This window comes from Scyliorhinus torazame, chromosome 9 (genome assembly GCF_047496885.1).
Source record: "Scyliorhinus torazame isolate Kashiwa2021f chromosome 9, sScyTor2.1, whole genome shotgun sequence".
In the NCBI taxonomy this organism is placed as follows: Eukaryota; Metazoa; Chordata; class Chondrichthyes; order Carcharhiniformes; family Scyliorhinidae; genus Scyliorhinus; species Scyliorhinus torazame.
In genome coordinates, this window is record NC_092715.1 from 109046453 (window position 1) to 109071784 (window position 25332).

Genomic DNA, 25332 nt, shown 5'->3' on the forward strand with positions numbered 1-25332 from the left:
CTGTGCCTTCTGCCTGATGGAAGGGTCTGGAAGAAGGCAATGCCTGGGTGGGAGGGCTCTCTGATAATGCTGTCCACCTTCCTGAGGCAGCAGGAGGTGTATGCAGAATCAATTTGAGGATAGGAAGCTTGTGTGATGTGTTGGACTGAGTTCACCACACTCTGCAGTTTCTTGCGATCTTGGACCGAGCAGTTGCCATACCAAGCTGTGATGCAGCCGGATAGGATGCTCTCTATGGCACATCTGTAGACGTTTGTGAGAGTCAATGCAGACATGCCGAATTTCTTTAGCTTCCATAGGAAGCAGAGACGTTGGGCTTTCTTGACTGTTGTATCAACGTGAGTGGACCAGGACAGACTGTTGGTGATGGTGACCCCCAGGAACTTAAAGCTATCGAGCATCTCCACTTCGGAGCCATTGACTGTGGGAGGAAACCGGTGAAAACCCACGCAGACACGGAAGAACATGCAAACTCCACGCAGACCGTTACCCAAGGTCGGAATCGAACCCCAAGTCATTGGCGCTGTGAGGCTTGAAGAAAGTATAAAGCAAGTCTTAACGTTAAATTGCTAGATTTATAATGCAAGGAGAAATTATTAAGCATTAGATCAGGATCAGTCTGTACACGTTTCTAAAAGGGATGTCAATCTTGGCGAAATTTATATTTTTATGTATGAATAGGAGATGATAGATGAAGGAAATAAAGTGGGTGACACAAATGGCAAGATTTTACTGAACTGCATGGATGGAGCGATAATTGGATGGCAAAACATGGTCACCAGGATGAACCGAAGGTCACAGATACAATTCAATACAGAAAAGTGCGATGTAACATATCTTGAAAGTAGGAACAGGGAACTATATATATATATATATATATATATATATATAATTGTCGATTTTAAATTGATTAGAAATAGAAAATGATCTGGTATGTCGATAAACAGATTATTCAAGGTGTTGGCATAAGTAGATAGGACCATAAAAAGGCAAACAGAATTCTTGATTTTGTATTAAGAATAGAACCAAAGAACCGAGAAGTACTGTTGAAGCATCACAGAACCTTGGCTAGGTTGCATTTTGCGATGCTGTGGCATTTTGGTTTGGGGAGCAGTGACTTCAATGATAGAAAATAGAGAAGACCTGGGCTAGTTTGAGGGTTGGTTCAGTTCATGGTTGAGGCTGAGTTAGATAACTCGCTAAGGCACTTCACCTCATTCCACCTGTAGCAAATATTTTAAAGCTGGTTCCTAGAATGAAGTTGGGAAGGAACAGCCCTTTTTAAATTAGTTCAGCAACTCGCAATGCTATAATCTCTTCAAAGGAATATTGCTGCTTACTAGTTTAGGAAACTGGGAAGCACAAGTGAATTATGTCTTGAGCAGTATTCTGTGTAGAATGCTGTGCAGAAGGAGTTTGACAGGTCATGTACTGGATATGAAGAGGAAGGTGGCAGGGTGCTTTGAATGGCACGGCCTCAAATAACTGAAGAGTCCAAATGTCACTCGAGCTCCAGGAGCAGTAGCAATTGAGAAAAGATAAAAGTTATTATTTTCAATAATTAGAAATTTAATCAGTGACCTAATTTTTTGACACAGCCGGCATGTATTCTTTGCTAGTTTATAATTAATGTGGAGATGCCTGCATTGGACTGGGGTGAGAACAGTAAGAAGTCTTACAACTAAAGTCCAACAGGTTTGTTTCGAATCACTAGCTTTCGGAGCACAACTCCTGAGAGGAAGGAGCAGTGCTCCGAAAGCTTGTGATTCAAAACAAACTTGTTGGACTTTAACCTGGTATTGTAAGACTTCTTACAGTTTATAATTGGTCCACTTTGAAATTGTGATCAAATACTTTGGAATGTGGTGTTTTCAAAATTATTTACTTTCCTTCAAAAAGAGAAAATTATAATACCTTGAAATGAAGTACTCTAAAATTTTAAGTATTAACACTGAGTGGGAAAAGTAAAGATCTTTACAATCTCATTATGTGCCAAGGAAATCAGAAACTGACTTGTATATGGTTTGTGAGCACAGTGCCGGATGGCAGCCACTGTTTTTAGAAGGAGACCATCCTTTGTGAACTGTGATTTGCATAACATACAAAACAAGATCAAGTTGAAAAGGCTTTATTACTTTTTATGATGGCCTGGTGGAGTGATTTTTTTTTAGTCCACTCTTTTCAACTAGTTGCTGCTTTATTATTTTTTTGAAGAATTACTGCATTTCATAATGATTCATTGTGTAAAGTGACTTCAGATGTTTAGTTTAATTTTATAAAAACAATATGTTTATTTAAAGTTTTTCCAACAAAAATTTTCAACCAATTAACAGAAAAGAGAAAGAGAAAAGAACAGAACAAAACATAAACGCATCAATCAAACACACTACAGAACTTATACAATGGGTTTCTCCCGCACATAATAACCCTCCCATATGCTTTTTACAAGTACCCCTAGGGAAAAAAAAACTCCCCCGCCCGCCCAACTACCCCCCCCATTCCGAAAGAGACACCCCCCTCCCCTCCCCTCTCTCTCTTCCCCCCCCCCCCTCCTTCCCTGGGTTGCTGCTGCTGCTGACCGACCCCATTCTAATGCTCCACGAGATAGTCTAGGAACAGTTGCCACCGCCTGAAGAACCCCTGCGCAGACCCTCTCAAGGCAAACTTTATCCTCTCCAGCTTAATGAACCCTGCCATGTTATTTATCCAGGCTTCCACACTGGGGGGCTTCACGTCCTTCCACATGAGCAAGATCCTCCGCCGGGCTACCAGGGACGCAAAGGCCAGAATGCCGGCCTCTTTCGCCTCCTGCACTCCCGGCTCGTCCGCCACCCCAAATAATGCCAGCCCCCAACTTGGCTTGACCTGGACTTTCACCACCTTGAACATAGTCTTCGCGAAACCCCTCCAGAACCCATCCAGTGCCGGGCACGACCAGAACATGTGGGCGTGATTCGCTGGGCTTCCCGAGCACCTCCTGCATCTGTCCTCCATCCCAAAGAACCTACTCAGCCTCGCCCCTGTCATATGCGCTCTGTGAATAACCTTAAACTGTAAGAGGCTGCACCTGGCACATGAGGAAGAGGAATTAACCCTGCTCAGGGCATCAGCCCAGAGACCCTCTTCGATCTCCTCCCCCAACTCCTCCTCCCACTTGCCCTTCAGCTCCTCTACCGAAGCCTCCTCCTCTTCTTTCATCTCCTGATATATCGCCAAAACCTTTCCTTCTCCGACCCATACACCCGAAATCACCCTGTCCTGAATCCCCTGTGCCGGGAGCAACAGGAATCCCCTCACCTGCCGCCTCACAAACGTCCTCACTTGCATATACCTGAACGCGTTTCCCGGGGGTAACCCAAACTTCTCCTCCAGCGCCCCATGGCTCGCAAACGTCCCATCTATAAACAGGTCCCCCATCCTTCTGATCCCTGCCCGATGTCAGCTCCGAAACCCCCCCGTCCATCCGTCCTGGGACGAACCGATGGTTCTCCCGGATCGGGGACCACACCGAGGTTCCCATCTCACCCCTATGTCGTCTCCACTCCCCCCCCGATCTTTAGCGTTGCCGCCACCACCGGACTCGTGGTGTACCTTGTCGGCGAGATCGGCAGCGGTGCCGTCACCAGCGCCCTCAGGCTCGTTCCTTTGCAGGACGCCATCCCCAGCCTCTTCCATGCCTCCCCCTCTCCCTCTATTACCCACTTACGGATCATCGCCACGTTGGCTGCCCGATAATAGCCACCAAGATTCAGCAAAGCCAGCCCTCCCTGTCCCCACTACGCTCCAAAAAACCCCTCCTTACCCTCGGGGTCTTGTTTGCCCACACAAAACCCATGATGCTCCTACCTATCCGCTTAAAAAAGGCCTTGGTAATCATAATAGGAAGGCACCGGAACACAAAAAGAAACCTCGGGAGGACCATCATTTTAATCGACTGTACCCTGCCCGCTAGCGAGAGTGGCAACACATCCCATCTTTTAAAGTCCTCCTCCATCTGCTCCACCAGCCACGTCAAATTAAGTTTGTGCAGGGCCCCCCAGCTCCTAGCTACCTGGATCCCCAAGTATCGAAAGCTCCTTTCCGCCCTCCTCAACGGTAGGTCGTCTATCCTTCTTCCCTGGTCCCCTGGATGCACCACAAAGAGCTCACTTTTCCCTACATTGAGCTTATAGCTTAAGAAGTCCCCAAGCTCCTTTAGGATGCGCATGACCTCCACCATCCCCTCCACTGGATCTGCCACATACAGCGACACCCGACGCTCCTCTCCCCCTCGGACCACCACCCTCCATTTCCTGGACTCCCTTAATGCCATAGCCCAAAGCTCAATTGCTAATGCAAACAACAGGGGGGGGACAGGGGGCACCCCTGTCTCGTCCCTCGATACAGCCGTAAATACTCCGACCTCCGTCGATTCGTAGCCACACTCGCCACCGGGGCTCTATATAGGAGCTTAACCCACCTGATAAGCCCCTTCCCAAACCCAAACCTCCGCAACACTTCCCAGAGATACTCCCACTCCACCCGGTCAAAGGCCTTCTCCGCGTCCATAGCTGCCACTAGATGTTTTGATGAATAAGACACTATTATAAGGAGCTCTGCTTGTCAGTGCAGCAAAGGATCGGCACCGTTTTTAAATGGTACCTCGATCTCTCGCCACCCCCGACACGATCCCCGAACCCCCCCCCCCCATAGCCCAACATGCTTGTTGGGGGGTCCTCGAGCCCCTTCACCTGACCTCATACAGGCAGGGCAACCCTGGGCCCGATCATTGGCACTTTCAGCCTTGTACCCTGATGTTGCCAAGGTGCCCAGGTGGTCCTGCCACTGCCAAGGTGCCAGGCTGGCAGTGCCAAGGTACCTGGGTGGCAGGTACCCAGGTGACATCGGTAGTGCTCGGGTGCCACACGGCCCAGATACCAACCCAGGGTCTACGATCGCCTGGGAGAGCCCCCCCCCCCCCCCAAGTGCCATTCCGCCTGGTTCCCATTTGTGGGGACCAGTGTTGAACGGCGCCCAGCTGGGGTCTCCTTGGCGAGACTGGTAGATCACCTTTGGGTCGGCAGAGTTCACTTAAGTATGTGGAAATGGGCGGGATCCGAATTGTAACATCTCGCGAGATCTCTTGTTAGATCCCACGGGGCATAACGACTGTCGGGAATCCCAGAAGATGTCTCTTGAGGGATCTACCGGCAACGTCCCATTCCTATTCTGACGAAAAGTGGCTGGTAAATCACGCTCACTATATTATAAGCCTCTACCCCATTCCCATCCTCTGAGTTCTATAACCCAAAGGGTTGAATCTTGTTATAATTTCCACACTCTGGGGGGGAAAAGAACTAATTAGATTCATGGAAATTTGATGTAACTATCTGTTTCAGCTTGTTTCAGCAATAGTACTTTTACCTCTGAATTAGAAATTATAGATTAAGTCGTCCAAACGTTAATCACATAAATCCACTTCAGTCATACAATCTTATTGGTGGATCTTTCTGATGAAATATTAAATCAAGGCTCTGTCTGAACATGTGAATCCAATAGATTAAGAAGCATTGTTGTTCTGACATTCTGGACAACATCGAGTCCTAAAGAATGCTGTCAAAAACACATTCATTAACTGGTTATTCCTGGGGAATTTTCCACATTGCTGGGTAGATACCAGTGTTGTAGCTGTACTGGAACAGCTTGGCTACACCGTGGCAAGTTCTGGAGCACAAGTCTTCAGTACTATTGGCCGAATATTGTCAGGACCCATAGTCTTTGCAGTGTCCAATGCCTTCTGCCGTTTCTTGACATCATGTGGGTTGAACTGAATTAGCTGTAGACTGTGATGCTGGGGACCTCTCGAGGAGGCTGAGATGGATCATCCACTCTGCTCTTTTGGCTACATTGTTGCAAATGGTTCTGCTGCACTAATGTGCTGGGCTCCTCCACCATTGAGGATGGGGATATTTGTGGCGGCTCTTCCTCCAGTGAGTTGTTTGTTTATTTGTCCACCACGATTCATGGCTCGGTGTGACAGGACTTCAGAGCTTAGATCTGATCTGTTGGTTGTGTAATTGCTCAGCTCTGTCTATTACTTGCTGCTTATGCTGTTTGACATGCAAGCCATCCTGTGTTGTATCTTCATCAGATTAGCACCTCATTTTTAGGTACGCCTGGTGTTACTCCTGGCTTGCCCTCCTGCACTCTTGATCATCCCAGGGTTGATCCCCTGGCTTGGTGATAGTGGTAGAGTGGGGGATACGCTGGTGCATGAGGTTACAGATTGTGGTTGAGTACAATTCTGCTGCTACTGATGGACCACAGTGTCTCATGGATGCCCAGTCTTGAGTTGCTAGATCTTTCAAAGTATATCCCATTTGGAATGGTGGTAGTGCCACACAAGACAATGGAGGGTATCTTCATTGCAAAGACGGGACTTTGTCCCCCTAAGGACTGTTCGGTGGTCACTCATATGCTGTCATCTGTGGCAGGCAGGCAGTTTTGTGAGAATGAGGTAGAGTATGTTTTCCCTTCGTGGTTACCTCACCACCTGCCGAAAATCAATCTAACAGCTATATCCTTCGGGAACTGGCCAGCTCAGTCTGTGGTGGTACTACTGAACCACTATCCATGATGGCCATTGAAGTCCGCCACCTAGAGTACATTTTGCACCCTTCCTACCCGCAGTGCTTCCCCCAAGTGGTGCTCAACATGGAGGAGTACGGATTCATCAGCTGAGGGAGAGAGTTATCAGCAAGATGTTTCCTTGCCCATGTTTACCTGGTGCAATGAGACATAGGGTCCAGAGATGATGTTGAGGACTCCTAGGGCAAATCCCTCCCGACTGTATACCACAGTTGCTACCTCTGCTGGATCTGGTCTGCTGGTGGGACAGGGACATGATGGTGTCTGGGACATTATTGAAGGTATGATTAATAATATTATAATTATTAGTGTCACAAGTAGGCTTACATTAACACTGCAATGAAGCTACTGTGAAAATCCCCTAGTCGCCACACTCTGGCGCCTTGAACAAAGAACAAAGAAATGTACAGCACAGGAACAGGCCCTTCGGCCCTCCAAGCCCGTGCCGACCATGCTGCCCGACTAAACTACAATCTTCTACACTTCCTGTGTCCGTATCCCTCTATTCCCATCCTATTCATGTATTTGTCAAGATGCCCCTTAAATGTCACTATCGTCCCTGCTTCCACCACCACCTCCGGTAGCGAGTTCCAGGCAACCACTACCCTCTGCGTAAAAAACTTGCCTTGTACATCTACTCTAAACCTTGCTCCTCGCACCTTAAACCTATGCCCCCTAGTAATTGACCCCTCTACCCCGGGGAAAAGCCTCTGACTATCCACTCTGTCTCTGCCCCTCATAATTTTGTAGACCTCTTTCAGGTCACCCCTCACCTCAGTCGTTCCAGTGAGAACAAACCGCGTTTATTCAACCGCTCCTCATAGCTAATGCCCTCCATACCAGGCAACATTCTGGTAAATCTCTTCTGCACCCTCTCTAAAGCCTCCACATCCTTCTGGTAGTGTGGCGACCAGAATTGAACACTATACTCCAAGTGTGGCCTAACCAAGGTTCTATACAGCTGCAACATGACTTGCCAATTCTTATACTCAATGCCCCAGCCAATGAAGGCAAGCATGCCGTATGCCTTCTTGACTACCTTCTCCACCTATGTTGCCCCTTTCAGTGACCTGTGGACCTGTACTCCTAGATCTCTTTGACTTTCAATACTCTTGAGGGTTCTACCATTCACTGTATATTCCCTACCTGCAATAGACCTTCCAAAATGCATTACCTCACATTTTTCCGGATTAAACTCCATCTGCCATCTCTCCGCCCAAGTCGCCAAACAATCTAAATCCTGCTGTATCTTCTGACAGTCCTCATCGCTATCCGCAATTCCACCAGCCTTTGTGTCGTCTGCAAACTTACTAATCAGACCAGTTACATTTTCCTCCAAATCATTTATATATACTACAAACAGCAACGGTCCCAGCACTGATCCCTGTGGAACACCACTGAGGGAGAATTCAGAATGTCCAATTCACCTAACAAGCATGTCTTTCGGATCTTTGCATCAGCCTGTCGCCCGACAGCTGTCCCAAATTTGGCACAGGCTCCCAGATGTTAGTTCTGAAGGCTTTGCAGTGTCGACTGTGTTTGCCGTTGTCATTTCTGGTGCCTTGGTCGATGCTAGTTAGTCCGTCCAGTTTCATTCCATTTTGTTTTCATTGTAGCGTTTAGATACAACTGAGTAGCTTGCTAGGCCATTTCAGAGGGCATTTCATAGTCAACCACATTGCTGTGAGTTTCACCCTACTCTTGCACACGCGCACCCCACCCACACACACGTGCAGCCCACCCATACACACACACCACCCACAAACACACCCACGCACACCAATGGATAATATCAGTACAAGAACCACAGAAATGCATATTACTTCATATGACTTCCAGAGTCAGAGCCTAATGAGGAATTATTTCATGTAGGAGCTCAGGTTCAGCTGGCTAAAGATGAGAGTTGTAGAGTTAGGTCTACAAAATTATGAGGGGCATAGACAGAGTGGATAGTCAGAGGCTTTTCCCCAGGGTAGAGGGGCCAATTACTAGGGGACATAGGTTTAAGTTGCGAGGGGCAAGGTTTAGAGGAGATGTACGAGGCAAGTTTTTTTTACACAGTGTGTAGTGGGTGCCTGGAACTCGCTGCCGGAAGAGGTGGTGGAAGCAGGGACGGTAATGACGTTAAAGGGGCATGTTGACAAATACATGAATAGGATGGGAATAGAGGGATACGGACCCCGGAAGTGCAGAAGATTTTAGTTTAGATGGGCAGCATGGTCGGCAAAGGCTTGGAGGGCTGAAGGGCCTGTTCCTGTGCTGTACTTTTCTTTATTCTTTGTTCTAGTTCACTTTATTGTTGGTGCTGATTCCACAAGGTAAATTAGGCACACAACAGATTCGGTGATTTTGCAGGCGATGGTGGGAGATTTTACAGCAGAGACAGGATTAAGACGCAAGCTGTTGTACTGCCTGGAGTTCTGCTTCTTGGGGTATTCGCTAGTTGCACATTAAACAGCAGATTGCCTGTAAGGCACAAAGATGTCATGTTAAAATTATCCAAATGGGCAGAGGATTGGGTCATGTGACATGGTTAATTGCAGCTTATCAATTCATTTTTCTGGCAGAAATCCATTGTTCTTCCTCAGGAGAGAGACAAGGTGATTATTAGTATCTCTTCTAATGTAACAAGATTTTATTTCCCTCTTTTGCGATAGTTCAGGTTGGCTTTTGTGATAGTTCAGGTTGGTATCCAGTTTGTCTTCACTTCCTCTGCTTTTGTTGATTACAAAATGGTTTGTACAATGAGGTGCGAGAGAAGAATTAGTTTGTTCATTACTCCTGGTGGTAGCTCCCAGAACAAAGGGTCAATTCAGTGGTCACGTGACTTGTAGCAGCCTTCTGTTTACATTCAGCAAAAAGTCTATTTTTTGAACATGGCAGAAGTATAAAGTTTTGCATCTATTTTCTTGTCATCTAGACTCTATCCTTAACATTCGAAAACTGTCGCCTAGCTCCATCATGATATGTGATAATGAGGACCCCAGGAAACAATTGAAGGCATGGTGAAATATTTGTGCAAGCACCACAATTAGATGCTGTGTAGTGATTAGTTACTGCGACTAAGAATATTATTTGACACAGCTGCTGTTACAATGCAGTATCCTATTGCTCACCTTTAGTCCTGTTCCTCAACCCTACTTCATCTCTGGGAGATGGCTACAAGATTTGCACCGTCCTTTGCATTTATTTTGTATCATGTGGCAAATATAGTGATCTGGGGCATCATTCTCCGACCTCCCGCCGGGTCGGAGAATGGCCGTTGGCCGCCGTGAATCCCGCCCCCGCCGAAGTCTCCGGTACCGGAGATTGGGCGGGGGCGGGAATCGGGCCGCGCCGGTTGGCGGGACCCCCCGTTCAATTCTCCGGCCCGAATGGGCCGAAGTCCCGCCCAGAAATTGCCTGTCCCGCCGGCGTAAATCAAACCTGGTATTTACCGGCGGGACCAGGCGACGTGGGCGGGCTCCGGGGTCCTGGGGGGGGCGCGGGGCGATCTGACCCCGGGGGGTGCCCCCACGGTGGCCTGGCCCGCGATCGGGGCCCACCGATCCATGGGCGGGCCTGTGCCGTGGGGGCACTCTTTCCCTTCCGCCTCCGCTACGGCCTCCACCATGGCGGAGGCGGAAGAGACTCTCCCCACTGCGCATGCGCGGGAAACTTTCAGCGGCCGCTGACGCTCCCGCGCATGCGCCGCATTTCCGCGCCAGCTGGCGGGGCAACAAACGCCATTTTCGCCAGCTGGCGGGGCGGAAATCCCTCCGGCGTCGGCCTAGCCCCTCAATGTTGGGGCTAGGCCGCCAAAGATGCAGAGCATTCTGCACCTTTGGGCCGGCGCGATGCCCGTCTGATTGGCGCCGTCTTTGGCGCCAGTCAGCGGACATCGCGCCGTTGGGGGAGAATTTCGCCCCTGATCAGCACAAATTTAGCGAGCATTGGAATCCTATTGGCCAACATTTTTATAGCAAGTAGACCTAAAATATAATAAAAATCTAATTATATGTTATTCTTGACTTAGTTACATATTTTACAGCATCGCAACAGGCCACTTTGACCTACTGGTCTATGTCAGTGTTTATGTTCCACATAAACTTTATCCCGGACGCTTTAATCTAACTCCACCAATATAACTTTCTATTCCTTTCGCCCTCATGTACATATCCAGTTTCCTCTTAAATGCAACTTCATTGCATTCATGCATTTTATATTTCGACACTTCAATCTTTGTCATTTAAATTGTGTCTACTTTTCATTGTATATACAACCTGATCAAGAACAATTTATTCAGAATTTGGAGACACAAAATGGTAGGAGATAGAATAACCCACAGTATTCTATATAGGGATGATCTGATCAGTATTCTTGCAGTATCTCCAAAGCTGCAGCAAAGACATCGATTGATGGAAAAGCAAATGCACAATACTTTATTGGAGAAACTCGATGATTGGAATTTGGCATTTTCAAGAATAATATTGAGCACTACTTGCCGTTGAGTGCATTCATGCTTTTATCAAAGCTATTTGACCGGTGATGGTAATGCTTAGCGTTGATTGTTTTGCCTGATGTAAAGGGGAGCCAAATTCAGGAATAATTTGGAACCTTGCCATTTAGACTGAAACACATCAGTTAACCAAGTCTCAGAATTGTTCCAGCGTAGCAGCAGAAGCTGGCACAGGTTACTCATCTGATGTAAAAACATCTCGTTTGCCAACCTCAGAGACTAAGAATTTACTTGCTGTGCCATGTAAACACATTATGGGTAATATACTTCGTCATTTACTGATTTGTTGGATAGGTTCCATGCTAGCATTGAACTATTGCTAAGTGAATCCATTTTGGCAGAGCAATAGTTAATTTTTAATCCTGCTTTACATTTTAAGGCAAAAGCAGTGAATTGATGTCCATAAAATATTGTAATTCTGTTAGGATTTTAAATTAAGGGTTCATTTTCTGCATCTCCACAGTAATTCAGTTTATGTTTTTTTTGGGTGTAAACCTCGCAGTTATTTGTGCTATGTAGTCAGATTCTGCTCATAAATTAGGTGCAAACACTCAACATTTGCAACATTAAAAATTTATACAGAACAGTGTGACTGCAATCTCATATGGAGGGCGGAGGAAGGTTTTTTTCTCGTTTTAGCAAAATTGTGCTTTATTGTCTACTTGACAAGCTTGTTGATTTTGTGTGCTAATGCAATGGCTACATGCAGTCCATCTGACCTGAATGCTCAATTGGCTGGGTATTCTCACTCAGTGGTCAGAAGACTTATTTTTAACTGGATGATCTTAGATGTTGGTGGTCTACCTAGGGCTGTAAATGTGCCGTTCCGGTGCACATTTACTGTGAATGGCATGGTGACGCGACATCATCGCACACATATATGATGATGTCTTGCATGCTGTCATATTAGGATCCCAGCTGGGCAGCACGGTGATGCAGTGGTTAGCACTGCTGCCTCACTGTGCCAAGGTCCCAGGTTCGATCCTGGCTCTGGGTCACAGTCTGTGTGGAGTTTGCACATTCTCCCCGTGAATGCGTGGGTTTCACCCCCATAACCCAAAGATGTACAGGGTAGGTGGATTGGCCACGCTAAATTGCCCCTTAATTGGACAAAATGAATTGGGTACTCTAAATTTATTTTTTTAAAATTAGGATCCTAGCTGATGATACAAAGAACAATCCAGCACAGGAACTGGCTCTTCGGCCCTCCAAGTGTGCACTGACCATGGTACCTGCCTAAACTAAAACCATATGCACTTGCAGAGTATGTATCCTTCCATTCCCACCCTATTCATATATTTGTCTAGATGCCCCTTAAATGCATCCTGCTCCCACCACCACCTCCCCAGGCAGCACGTTCCATATATTTACCACCCTCTGTGTAAAAAAAAAAAAAACCTGCCTCACACATCTGTTCTACACTTTTCTCCACGCACTTTAAACCAATGTCCCCTATTGACTCTCCTCCCCTAGGAAAGAGCATCTGACTGTCCACTCTGTCCAAGCCACTCATAATCTTGTAGAGCTCTATCAGGTCGCCTCTCAACCTCCGTCGTTCCAGCGAGAACAGACCGAGTTTGTCTAAACTCTCCTCATAGCTAATGCCCTCCATACTGGGCAACATCCTAGTAAACCGCTTCTGTACCCTCTCCAAAGCATCCACATCCTTCTGGTAGTGTGGTGACCAGAATTGTACACAATATTCCAAATGAGGCCTATCTAAGCCCCTTACAGCTGCAACATGACTTGACAATTTTTATATTCAATGCCTCAACCGATGAAGGCCAGCAAGCCATATGCCTTCTTGACCACCTTATCCACATGCATTGCCACTTTCAGTGATCGGTGGACATGTCGCCCAGATCTCTCTGCCTGTCAGTACTCTCAAGAGTTCTACCATTTATTGTGTAATTCCTACATGCATTGGACCTTCCAAAGTGCATTAATTCACACTTGGGTTAGGGTTAAACTCCATCTTCCATTTCTCCGCCCAAGACTCCAACCAGTTTATATCCTGCTGTATCCTTGACCAATCCTCTTCACTATCCGCAACTCCATCAATTTTTGTGTCAGCTGCAAACTTACTAATCAGACCAGCTACATTTTCTTCCAGATCATTTATATACACCACGAACAACAAAGGCCCCAGAACTGATCCTTGTGGAACACTGCGAGTCACAGCCTTCCATTCAGAAAAGCACCCTTCTACTGCTATCCTCTGTCTTCTGTGTCAAGCCAGTTCTGTATCCAACTTGCCAGCTCTCCTCTGATCCCATGAGACTTCACCTTTTGTACCAGTCTACCATGAGGTACCTTGTCAAAGGCTTTACTGAAGTCCATGTAAACAACATCTACTACCTTTCCCTCATCTATCATGTTTGTCACATGAAAAACTCGATCAAATTTGTGAGGCATGACCGCCCCTTCATAAAACCATGCTGTCCATCACTAATAAGTCCATTTGTTTCCAAATGTGGGTAAATCCCATCTCTAAGAATCATTTCCAATAATTTCCCCACCACTGATGTAAGACTAACCGGCCTATAATTTCCTGGATTATCCCTGCTCCCCTTCTTAAACAATGGAATAACATTGGCTACTCTCCAGTCCTCTGGAACTTCACCTGTAGCCAATGAAGATACAAAGATTACTGTCAACCTTTGTCAATACAACTGGGCAATCAGGTCTCGGGATGAAACCCGGGCCCATTGGAATGTAACGCTTATTTTTTGTTCAGAGACGTGGATGAATGGAGTCACAGGACTGCCAATTAGCTTTTAATAAAAGAATAAAACATTTGTTAAACATGAAAAGATTGACTCGAATACACTACTCCTTTCACCAGCCCTTTAGGGGCTGGTTTATCACAGGGCTAAAGAGCTGGCTTTTAAAGCAGATCAAGGCAGGCCAGCAGCACGGTTCAATTCCTGTACCAGCCTCCCTGAACAGGCGTCGGAATGTGGCGACTAGGGGCTTTTCACAGTAACTTCATTTGAAGCCTACTTGTGACAATAAGCGATTTTCATTTCATTTTCATTTCATTTCTTCCTAAAGCTTCACAGATATACACAGAAATTTAAGGATCAGACAAGTTACAAAATATATCTTGTACTGTAATGTTCTTGGTAAATACACAGTCCATATAAACCAACAGGCCGACTGGTCAGACACACACCACTCTGAAATCAAGTGGCAGATGCCACCCAATACAACTTGTATTCTCATCAAATCCAATCAGATGCTTGTCACACTGTGAGCCATCTGGTTTCACTGGAACTCTGACTTCCACACGAATGTTTCTAAACTCCGCTCTCAAAAAATACACCTTAGAATCTTCTCCCAAACAACGTTTTCTCTCGGATGCCATCACCAAGGATTTACTTACAGATTTCAATTTCTCCTTTCAGTATTTTTCAGCCTTAGATTGCCACATGCATTCATGCTTCCACACAGTCTTCCAGGTACCCAGACCTGCCAACAGAACACCACTGCGTCACAGGCTGTATTAAGATGGCACCAACTTTAGGATTATTTCAGATGTCTGGCATTTCATATGTCTGGCATCTCACGAAGCAAGTTTACCAGGTCTGCCCATTGCAGCTCTGTCTTTAACTGGGAACCTCTCTCTGCCCCTTTCTTTTTTATTTAAATATTTACATTTTATATCAAACAAACGTACCCTACACATGGTCCGACTATACAGTTGTTTTCTACCAAAATAACCAGACTAAATATGATACATCTTTAAACTCAACCGAGACATTACACGATTAAACTGTACACTTGTGGTAAGCATCTTGCCAGAGTGGTTAATATTTACAGATTGTGACGCGTACGGTAGATTAGCAGAAAAAGAGTGAATGACCCCTCCCCCCTCTGATGTCACTTGAGGGGAAGGGGGGTAGTCCCAGCATACAGCACTTAAGGGCAAGGCCAAACAAAAGTGGAGAGGCCTCGGCTGGGGACTCTGCCCTTCTTTTGGGGTGTGTTCCTATATTGCTGTTCGTGGGCCCCTATACCCTCGTACCATACCGTACACTTGTTGCTTTATCTGTGTTATGGGTGATAATTCCTCTCCTCCCTCCCTTCTAGTTCTCCCTCCTCCTCCCCACCCACTAGTTTCTTGTCACAAATATGTCCTCGAAGATGTTGGTGAACTATTTCCACGAGGAGTGAAACCCTTCCTCCGACCACGGATAGTAAATTCATTTTTTTTCCAGTTTCAAAAATTCCACTAGTTGGACAGCCAGCCTGCGGCCTTGGGTGGCATTGTCGACCTCCATCCAAGCAGGAATATCCGGCGGGCTATCAGGCCAGGGCATCGGCCCCTCACCCCATCAAGAGCTCTGGATGCTCCGTGACTCCAAAGTCCACCACTAGAGGGCATGGCTCCACCCTCATCCCCTCGACAAAGGTGGTTCAGAACCCGATCAGCTTGGGGCAGGACCAGAACATGTAGTTCTGGTCGACAGGACCCTCCCCCCTTCCACTGCTCGCATTTGTCCTCCACCTCCAGAAAGAACCAGCTCATGCATGTCCTAGTCAGGTGCGCCCTGTGCATCACAACAATAATAATAATAATCTTTAATCATAATAATCTTTATTGTCACAAGTAGGCTTACATTAACACTGCAATGAAGTTACTGTGAAAAGCAACGAGTCACCACATTCCGGCGCCTGTTTGGGCACACAGAGGGAGAATTCAGAATGTCCAGATTACCTAACAGCACATCTTTCGGGACTTGTGGGAGGAAACCGGAGCACTCGGAGGAAACCCACACAGACACTGGGAGAACGTGCAGACTCCGCACAGACAGTGACCCAAGCTGGGAATCGAACCTGGGACCCTGGCGCTGTGAAGCCATAGTGCTAACCACTATGCTACCGTGCTGCATTAGACTTAACCCTCCGCATGAGGCGGTGGAGTTTACTCTATGCAGTGCTTCACTCCAGAGTCCTCCGCCTATCTCTATGCCTAGCTCTTCCTCCCATCTTTTTGGTGTCTCATCTAGTGGGGGTCCTTGCCTCTTCTCACAGTCATCCATATATGTCAGCGCATTTACCGTCCCCTAATTCATCCTGTGCTAACAGTCTGTCCAGTAAAGTGTTGCTGGGGGGAAACTGCGGCTTCCATGAGGAGGAAGTCTCGTAGCTGGAAGTACAGGAGCTCATTCCCTTTTGGGAGCTGGAGCTTCTCCGTTAGTTCCCCCAAGGTCACTATTCTACTGTCTATGTACAGGTCCCTTACAGTCAGTACTCCTTCGTCCTTTCTCCAAGTTTTGTAAGTGGCATCTATTTTAATTGGGATGAACCTATGGTTTCTGCAGATGAGGGGCCGCAACAGACATATCCCCAAGTTTGTAATGGTGCCGGAGATGGTTCTAGGTCCTTGGTGTGGCTACTACCACTGGGCTCCTCGAGTACCTGGTTGGGGGAAATGGAGTGGAGCAGTGGCCAGTGCATAAAGGTACATTCCATTTCAGGAGGTCGTCTCCATCTGCATCCATTCCATCTCCAGTTTTCCCAGCCACCCCACACCCTTTTTGCATTAGCTGCCCAGTGTTAGAGTAGGAGGTTCGGTAGCACCAAGACCTCCATGAACCACCCTCTTTGTAGAACAGTTTTGTGGACCCTGGTTTTTATTCCAGCTCACACGAAAGCCATGATTAGCTTATCCACGTTGATGATGAAGGATTTGGGGATCGGGAGCAATCTGATTATGAAGAGGAACCTTGGCAGCATGTTCATTTTTATTGTCTACACTCTTCACACCAGAGAAAGCCTTCACCATCTCCATCAGGCTAGACAGATTCCACTTGTGGAGCCTTGCCCAGTCATGGGCGATCTGGATCCCCAGGTATTGGAACTTGATTTAGGCTAGTTTGAATGGCAGCGCCCCCAGCTCTGCTCCTCCCCCTGGACGGTTCACCAGGAAGATTTTGCTCTTGTTCAGGTTTCGTTTGTATCCCAAGAATGCCCCTATCTTTGGAGTTCCATTATCTTACCCATGTTAGCCAGGGAGTTTGAGACGTAGACCATATAAGACACAGGAGCAGAATTAGGCCACTCGGCCCATCGGGTCTGCTCCGCTATTGAATCATGGCTGATATTTTTCTCATCCCCATTCTCCTGCCTTCTCCCCATAACCCCTGATCCCCTTATCCTATAAGTTTCAATAAGATTCCCACCATATCCTTCTAAACTCCAACGACTATAGACGCAGAGTCCTCAAGTATTCTTCATACGACAAGCTGTTCATTCCAGGGATCATTCTTGTGAACCTCCTCTGGAGGCCAACACGTCCTTCCTTAGAGCCCAAAACTGCTCACAATACTCCAAATGGGCGCTGACCAGAGCCTTATACAACCTCAGAAGTACATACCTGGTACTCTCGACATGAATGCTAACATTGCATTTGCCTTCCTAACTTCCGACTGAACCTGCACGTTAACCTTAAGAGAATCGTGAACAAGGACTCCCAAGTCCCTTTGTGCTTCTGATTTCTTAAGCATTTCCCCATTTAGAATATAGTCTATGCCTCCATTCCTCCTTCCAAAGTGCATAACCTCACACATTGTATTCCGTCTGCCACTTCTTTGCCCACTCTCCTAGCCTGTCCAAGTCCGTCTGCAGCCCCTCTTCTTCCTCAGTACTACCTGTTCCTTTACAGATTATCATAGATTATCATAGAATTTACAGTGCAGAAGGAGGCCATTCGGCCCATCGAGTCCGCACCGGCTCTTGGAAAGAGCACCCCACCCAAGGTCAACACCTCCACCCCATCCTCACAACCCTGTAACCCCACCCAACACTAAGGGCAATTCTGGACACTAAGGGCAACTTATCATGGCCAATCCACCTAACCTGCACATCTTTGGACTGTGGGAGGAAACCGGAGCACCCGGAGGAAACCCACGCACACACGGGGAGGATGTGCAGACTCCACACAGACAGTGACCCAAGCCGGAATCGAACCTGGGACCCTGGAGCTGTGAAGCAATTGTGCTAACCACAATGCTACCATGCTGCCCCTCATTTGTATCTTTGTATGATCTTTGTATCATCTGTAGAGGAGCAGGCCATCTGCATGGAGAGAGACTCTGTGCTCTCTGTCTCCCCTCTGAATGCCTCCCCACCCCTTCGCTGAACTGAGAGTGATGGCCAGTGGCTCAATTGCCAAAACGAACAACAGCGGAGACAATTGGAATCCCTGTCTAGAGCCTCTGTGCAGCTGGAAATAGCCAGAGCTGGTGCTTTCATTCGTCAGTTAGTCATGGGAGCGCTGTACAGTAGTTTCACCAAGGAGATGAACATGGGCCAAACTCAACTGTTCCAGTACCTCCATGAAGTACCTCCATTCTGTCATAATATACACCAGTATATCATCGTGCAGACACACACTGATGGACACACAGTGGGACCAATCAACATACACAACACCGCAGCCAATCACCAGTAAGAGCACACGCACTATAAAGACAGGGGGCATCAGAGTTCCCGCTCATTCGAGTAGCAGCTAGCTAGAAGCACAGAGCTCACAGCCTGCAATACAGACATTCATCATGTGCTGAGTGCATCAACTGGTTAGGATAAGGCAAAGGTCTTTAGTTAAAGCTAGTATCGTATTTACCCACAGTTCAAGTATGTTTAAATAGTTAACCTTTTAATAAAATAGTGTTGCACTATTTCAAGTGTTGGTGACCTGTCTGTGATCCAGAACAGCCAACACATCATGATACCAGGAGTGGTTGCATACTAGACCTAACTACAAGTGATCTGCCTCTTCCGCCAGCATTCCGTCATCCTGCAACATGGACAACATCAGCCCGCCGGCGTCGCTCCGCATCGCCGGCAACCTCGGGGCCAACTGGAAGATTTTCAAACAGCGCTTCCAGCTCTTCCTCCAAGCCACGGGAAGGGTGGGCGCCTCGGACACCAGAAAGATTGCTCTTCTCCTCTCCACAGCCGGGGACCATGCCATCCACATTTTCAACTCTCTCATCTTTTCAGATGACGAAGACAAGACGAAGTTCAAGACGGTTCTCCTCAAATTTGACACTCACTGCAGCGTAGAGGTGAATGAAAGTTTTGAGCGCTTCGTGTTCCAGCAGCGTTTGCAGGGTAAGGACGAACCTTTCCAATCCTTTCGAACACACCTCCGCATCCTTGCGCAATTTTGCAGCTACGGGCCCACCTCCGACTCCATGATACGCGACCAGATCGTTTTCGGTGTTCAGTCGGACCCCCTACGTCAGCAGCTCCTCAAAGTAAAGCAACTCACCCTAGCGACCGCCATCGAGACCTGTGTCCTACATGAAAATGCCACCAGTCGGTACTCCCATATACAAGCGGCTGAAACGGCGTGGCAAGGTCCCCACGAAGTGGAACGGATCCAAGTGATTGAGCACCCCCAGGGCCTCAGCCTGGATGAGGGCGGCCATTTCATGCGCTTTTCGTGGACTCGCGCGCTTGTATGCACCAAATGAGGGAACGGCGACATGGAGGAACGTAATGCGCAGGTGCGCACCACGCATGACCGCGCATGCGCGGTGGCACAGCGAACGTCACAACGCGCGGCAACTGTGGCTCCGCCCATTTAAAGCGGCAATGCCCCGCAAAATCTCGACAACGCCTACGATATGGAAGACTTGGCCACTATGCTGCCTGCTGTCGAGCAGCTCAGCCTTCCAATTCATATCGCTTCAGCCAGCCTCGCAGGAATGTTCGGGCAATTCAACCCACGGTCACCGAGTCCGATTCCTACCTCCCGCACAGCGGTGTCACCGAGGACCCAAAGGCGCCTTTTCGAGTCGGTGTCGTAACAAAAAACAGGCTGTCCCCGAAGCAAAGACACCAGCTGCTGTCGGTATACAGCATCGATCCAGACGATGAGTGGTGTGCCACCCTGGCGGTCAACCAGAATTCGTCACCCACCTCAAGAGACCTAATTTGTGATCTTTGTGCACTAATGGGCTCTCTGGTCTGTTCTGTTCTTCAGTTTAATTGTTCAAGTGGTTTGTATATAGTGTTCATCTCGGTATTTGTGTGACACACTTTTTTTTTCTGCACCAGGCACCTTCACATGTAAATAGCTTAGTTTTATGTACATAGTCCTGTAAATATTTCGCACACACGTAGTCAGGAACATTCACCACACACTATTTATTGTCACGCAGGCACATTTTTTTATATAAAAGGGGGATGTCGTAATATACACCAGTACATCATGGTGCAGACACACACTGATGGACACACAGTGGGACCAATCAACATACACAACACCACAGCCAATCACCAGTGAGAGCATACGCACTATAAAGACAGGGGGCATCAGAGTTCCCGCTCATTCGAGTAGCAGCTAGCTAGGAGCACCGAGCTCACAGCCTGCAACACAGACATTCACCATGTGCTGAGTGCATCAACTGGTTAGGACAAGGCAAAGGTCTTTAGTTAAAGCTAGTATCGTATTTACCCACAGTTCAAGTATGTTTAAATAGTTAACCTTTTAATAAAATAGTGTTGCACTACTTCAAGTGTTGGTGACCTGTATGTGATCCAGAACACCCAACACATCATATTCTACTCTGTCAAAGGCTTTCACTGCGTCTAGGGAATGATCACTTATGGTTTCTCCTCCCCAGTAGGTCATGATCATGTTCAGCAGGCATCTGATGTTCACTGTTCGCCCTTGACAAACCCAGTCTGATCTTTCGCGATTACTTCTGGCAAGTAACTCTCCAGTCACCTCGCCAGGACATCGGCGCCAGTGTTCAGGAATGAAATGGGTCTGTATGACCACTCCGTTGGGTCTTTGCCCTTCTTTGGATCAATGAGATCAAGGCCTGTGCCAGTGTGGGCGGCAGGACAGCGAGCCGTCGAACATCTCCCTTGGGTGCACAGCCAGTGCTGCCGCGAACGTCTTGATGAAGTCCACTGGAAACCCATCAGGTCGCAGTGTCTACCCGAACTGCATGGAATTGATGTATCTCATGATCTTCTCCAGTCCTAACGGTGCTTCCAGGTCCGGCGCTGTTGCCTCCTCGACCTCCAGTCTTCACTCCACTCTGTCCAATATTCTCTTTATGGGGACCAGCATGGCCTCTATTGCCGAATTCATTGCCGACATGAGATCCTCTTTCATTGTCTCTCTGCTTTTGGAGCTCTGTGAAGATAAACTCCATCAGCTTCTTCATCGATGATTGGGCCGGCATTGGTGATCCTACTGGGTCTGGGTCGTGGTTGCCATGCACGTCCCCCTGTTCTGAGGTTGGGGGTCTTCCTCTCTTTGCTCTTGCTGGTCTTGTGGTCTGGCTGCTGGTTGTCGGCATCTCAATCGATTGGGTAATGAATGGAGGTCATGTTGGGGATCTTTTAAATGGGGATGCTTTAAAGATTGTTTCTTCAGTTTTACAGTGAAGACGAAGCAAGGACATATACGCAGAATTCACGAATGATTGAAATCCAGACTCAGATGTCAGAAAGAGCTATCATGCTACTCAAATTACCTGAGTATCAACCTTGCTTCCTATTGGATGTTGGGTATGGATCGGGACTAGAGTGGATTACCACTCTGAAGAAGGACATCATTGGGTTGGTGTGGATATCAATACAGCCATGCTTGATGTTGCATTGGAAAGAGAGGTGGAAGGTGCCCTCATTCTGGGAAATGTGGATGCTGGCATACCATTGCAGGCTGGCACCTTCTGTATTTCTGCCCTGCGCTGGCTTTGTGATGCAGATAAAGAGTCACAGCCCCCCAAAGCAGCTCTACAAATTCTTCAGTTGCTTATGTACCAGTCTGGTACGCGGAGCTAGAGCCGTGTTTCAATTCTATCCTGAGAACTGCGGAGGTCTGCACTTTCTCCCTGTGTCTGCATGGGTTTCCTCCGGTTTCCTCCCACAGTCCAAAGATGTGCAGGTTAGGTAGATTGGCCATGCTAAATTGCCCTTAGTGTCCAAAAAGGTTAGGTTGTGTTACTGGGTTACGGGGGTTGAGTGATGGTGTGGGCTTGGGTAGGGTGCTCTTTCCACGGGCCGGTGCAGACTCGATGGGCCGAATAGCGTCCTTCTGCACTGTAAATTCTGTGAGAACTCCGAGCCGCTGTAGTTGATCACAGCGCAGGCGATGAAAGCCGGATTCCAGGTGGACTGGTGGCCTATTACCCCAACAGCAGCAAGGCAAAAAAAATCATCTTTTGTTTATTTGCTGGAGTCTCTGGAAAGCTGCCAATGGGCTTCGGAGCACAGCAGGGGGAGGAAACAACAGGCCCAGTACAGTTCACAAATGCCAGATTATGATTTAAAAACTTGAAAGGGAAACCTGCGAAGAGAAGCAGGGTCTGGATTCTGGAGAAGAAAGAGCATCAAAGGCGTCAGGGAAGGACTGTTCAAAATGATACAACGTACACCTGTAGGAAGAGGAAGACCCGTTTTTAAAGTGGAAACGTTCTCAGCTCTGGAGAGTTTCATTGTGCAGCCTTTCAGTCTGCTGAAATACCTGTAAAGTACCCCAGGGCTGAAAATGGCCCCGATATCCCCAGCAACCCTGGCACAATGTTAAATTCACAACTCCGGATGGGCCTCCTGTGGTCAATGGCCGTGCCAAACCATTATCGGCACCAAGCTTTCTGACAATCTTCACAAGTGACGTTCGTTTGGTGAATAGTGAACATTATAAATGAAATTGGGTCCTTATCTTGCCTTCCTTTTGTGGCTTTCTGAATTCAGAGTTATCCTGTCTCATCCTTGACCACAGATTAAAAACGGAGTGCTGTGCATAATATCACATAATTTCATGAACAATCGTGAACTTAGTACAAGAAAAAGGGTCAGTGCCTTTGAATCCTGTTTTTGAATAGTGCAGAAGACAATTGCTAGATGACTGATCAAAGCCCTTTGCTTCTACTTTAACAAACGATGGTGGATGTCGTTGTACAGGAAGGTGAATTGGACATTCTGAATTCTTCCTCCGTGTACCCGAACAGGCGACTGGGAGATTTTCACAGTAACTTCATTGCAGTGTTAATGTAAGCATACTTGTGACACTAATAAAGATGATTATTATTATTTTTCATACTTTTGGTGCCTGTTTCACGGATTAAAAAGGTCTAATGAGAAGTTTCTAGGAGAGACCGACATTTCTTGCCACCGCTCAGTTCATAGCTGTCACCACAAGGGTTCCTCTGCCCCTTTCTTTAACTTTAGTGAACAGTACCTTGCTCAGATTCCAGTTATTTTTCCCTTTAACTTCAGTCTTCCTGAGTCTTTTCTTTCATTCCCTAGTACTACCTATACTTTAGCTTCTGGGGCTTGCTTTCTGCCCCTTACTCCATTGTCCTTCCTTTCTGCTGGCAGTTTCTGCAAGAGATTTCTTCTCAGATATCTGGGGCGAAATTCTCCGGAAGCGGTGCGATGTCCGCCGACTGGCGCCCAAAACGGCGCAAATCAGTCGGGCATCACCCCGCCCCAAACGTGCGGAATGCTCCGCATCTTTGGGGGCCGAGCCCCAACCTTAAGGGGCTAGGTCGGCGCCGGACGAATTTCCACCCCGCCAGCTGGCGGAAAAGGCCTCTGGTGCCCCGCCAGCTGGCGCGGAAATGACATCTCCGGGCGGCGCATGCGCGGGAGCGTTAGCGGCCGCTGATGGCAGTCCCGCGCATGCGCATTGGAGGGAGTCTCTTCCGCCTCCGCCATGGTGGAGACCGTGGCGAAGGCGGAAGGAAAAGAGTGCCCCCACGGCACAGGCCCGCCTGCGGATCGGTGGGCCCCGATAGCGGGCCAGGCCACCGTGGGGACACCCCCCGGGACCAGATCGCCCCGCGCCCCCCCCAGGACCCCGGAGCCCACCCGCCTTGTCCCGCCGGTAAGATAGGTGGTTTAATCTACGCCGGCGGGACAGGTATTTTAGCAGCGGGACTTCGGCCCATCCGAGCCGGAGAATCGCTTGGGGGGGGCCCGCCAACCGGCGCGGCGTGATTCCCGCCTCCGCCGAATATCCGGTGCCGGAGACTTCGGCAACCGGCGGGGGCAGGATTCACGCCAGCCCCCGGCGATTCTCCGACCCGGCGGGGGGTCGGAGAATCTCGCCCCTGGTTCCAACAGAACCATAAGTGTTTTGGCTTTTCAGTGTGGATCCCTGGTTGCTAAGCAACAGCCTGATCTTTTTTAAACCCTGTTAACCTCCACGTCATAAACCTTTTAATTACAATTCAGGCACAGTTTGAAGTGACCAAAAACCAGACATGAAGGCACTTTGTTTAACATGAAGCCAACTAAAGTTTCAACCCTTTCTTACACAAAAATTAAACGTAAGGCTGTATCCTGTTTCTAATACCCACAAATACAATATAAATTTCTTAAAACTACCTGTTTCCTGCTTTCTGCTCCATCAGGATACCAGTTCTTCACACATTTTTGTTTATTCGTTCTTGTAATGTTGCTGTTGCTGGCTGGGCCAGCATTTGTTGTCCATCCCTAGTTGCCCTTGAATTGAATGGCTTACTGGGCCATGTGACAAGTGCACTGAGACAAATTGTCAAAGCTGGTCTATGCAGATGTGATGCTTCCTGATAGCTAACCAATCCTCTGTCCATGTTAATGTGTTACCTCCTACGCCATAAGCTCTTATTTTGTGTAGCAACCTTTAATGTGGCTCGTTGTCAAATGCCTTCTTGAGAGCCAAGCACACCACATCCACAGGTTCCTCTTTATCCACATTCCTTGTTACTTCCTCAAAACGGTCAAACTTTTTAACAGAGAAAACAGTCGGTGGAGATGCCTTAGTCAGTTAATTTGTTGTATTTACAGGTTAAAAAGTGAAAGCCAGTTTTGATAGCTATTTCCACAACATTGTAATTTGGGTGCCTGAGCAGGAAATCTAATTGGAATAATTGCTGATTGGTTAATTACATTTTGGCCTGGTTGTGGTGTGTAGCATTTCACCAGTGGCAACAGATAGCTTGTATTCTGTTGATGGACCCTGTCCCACAGTGCTACTTTAGTTGGGTTTTCCAAATTCATTGTTTTGGACCTGATAGTGAACCATGTGCTACTAGTCTGTTGTATAGCAAATTAAAATGCTCTTCAATATTTTTTTTTAAAGATCAGTAACTTCAGACATATATCAATTTTGCAGTAATCAATCTACTTAATTTGGAATGAATTCTATAATTTAAGGAGTTTAAAAGTGCTTGAATTAAAAAACTATT

The 25332-nt window shown here is 47.5% G+C and overlaps 1 protein-coding gene and 1 pseudogene across 10 annotated transcripts in view; both read left to right on the forward strand.

Moving 5' to 3' along the window:
* The window catches only part of pam (peptidylglycine alpha-amidating monooxygenase), a 445162-nt gene that overhangs the window by 169848 nt on the left and 249982 nt on the right, over positions 1–25332 (forward strand). The window lies entirely within an intron of this gene.
* Positions 685–22561, forward strand: LOC140429930 (18S rRNA (guanine-N(7))-methyltransferase-like; annotated as a pseudogene).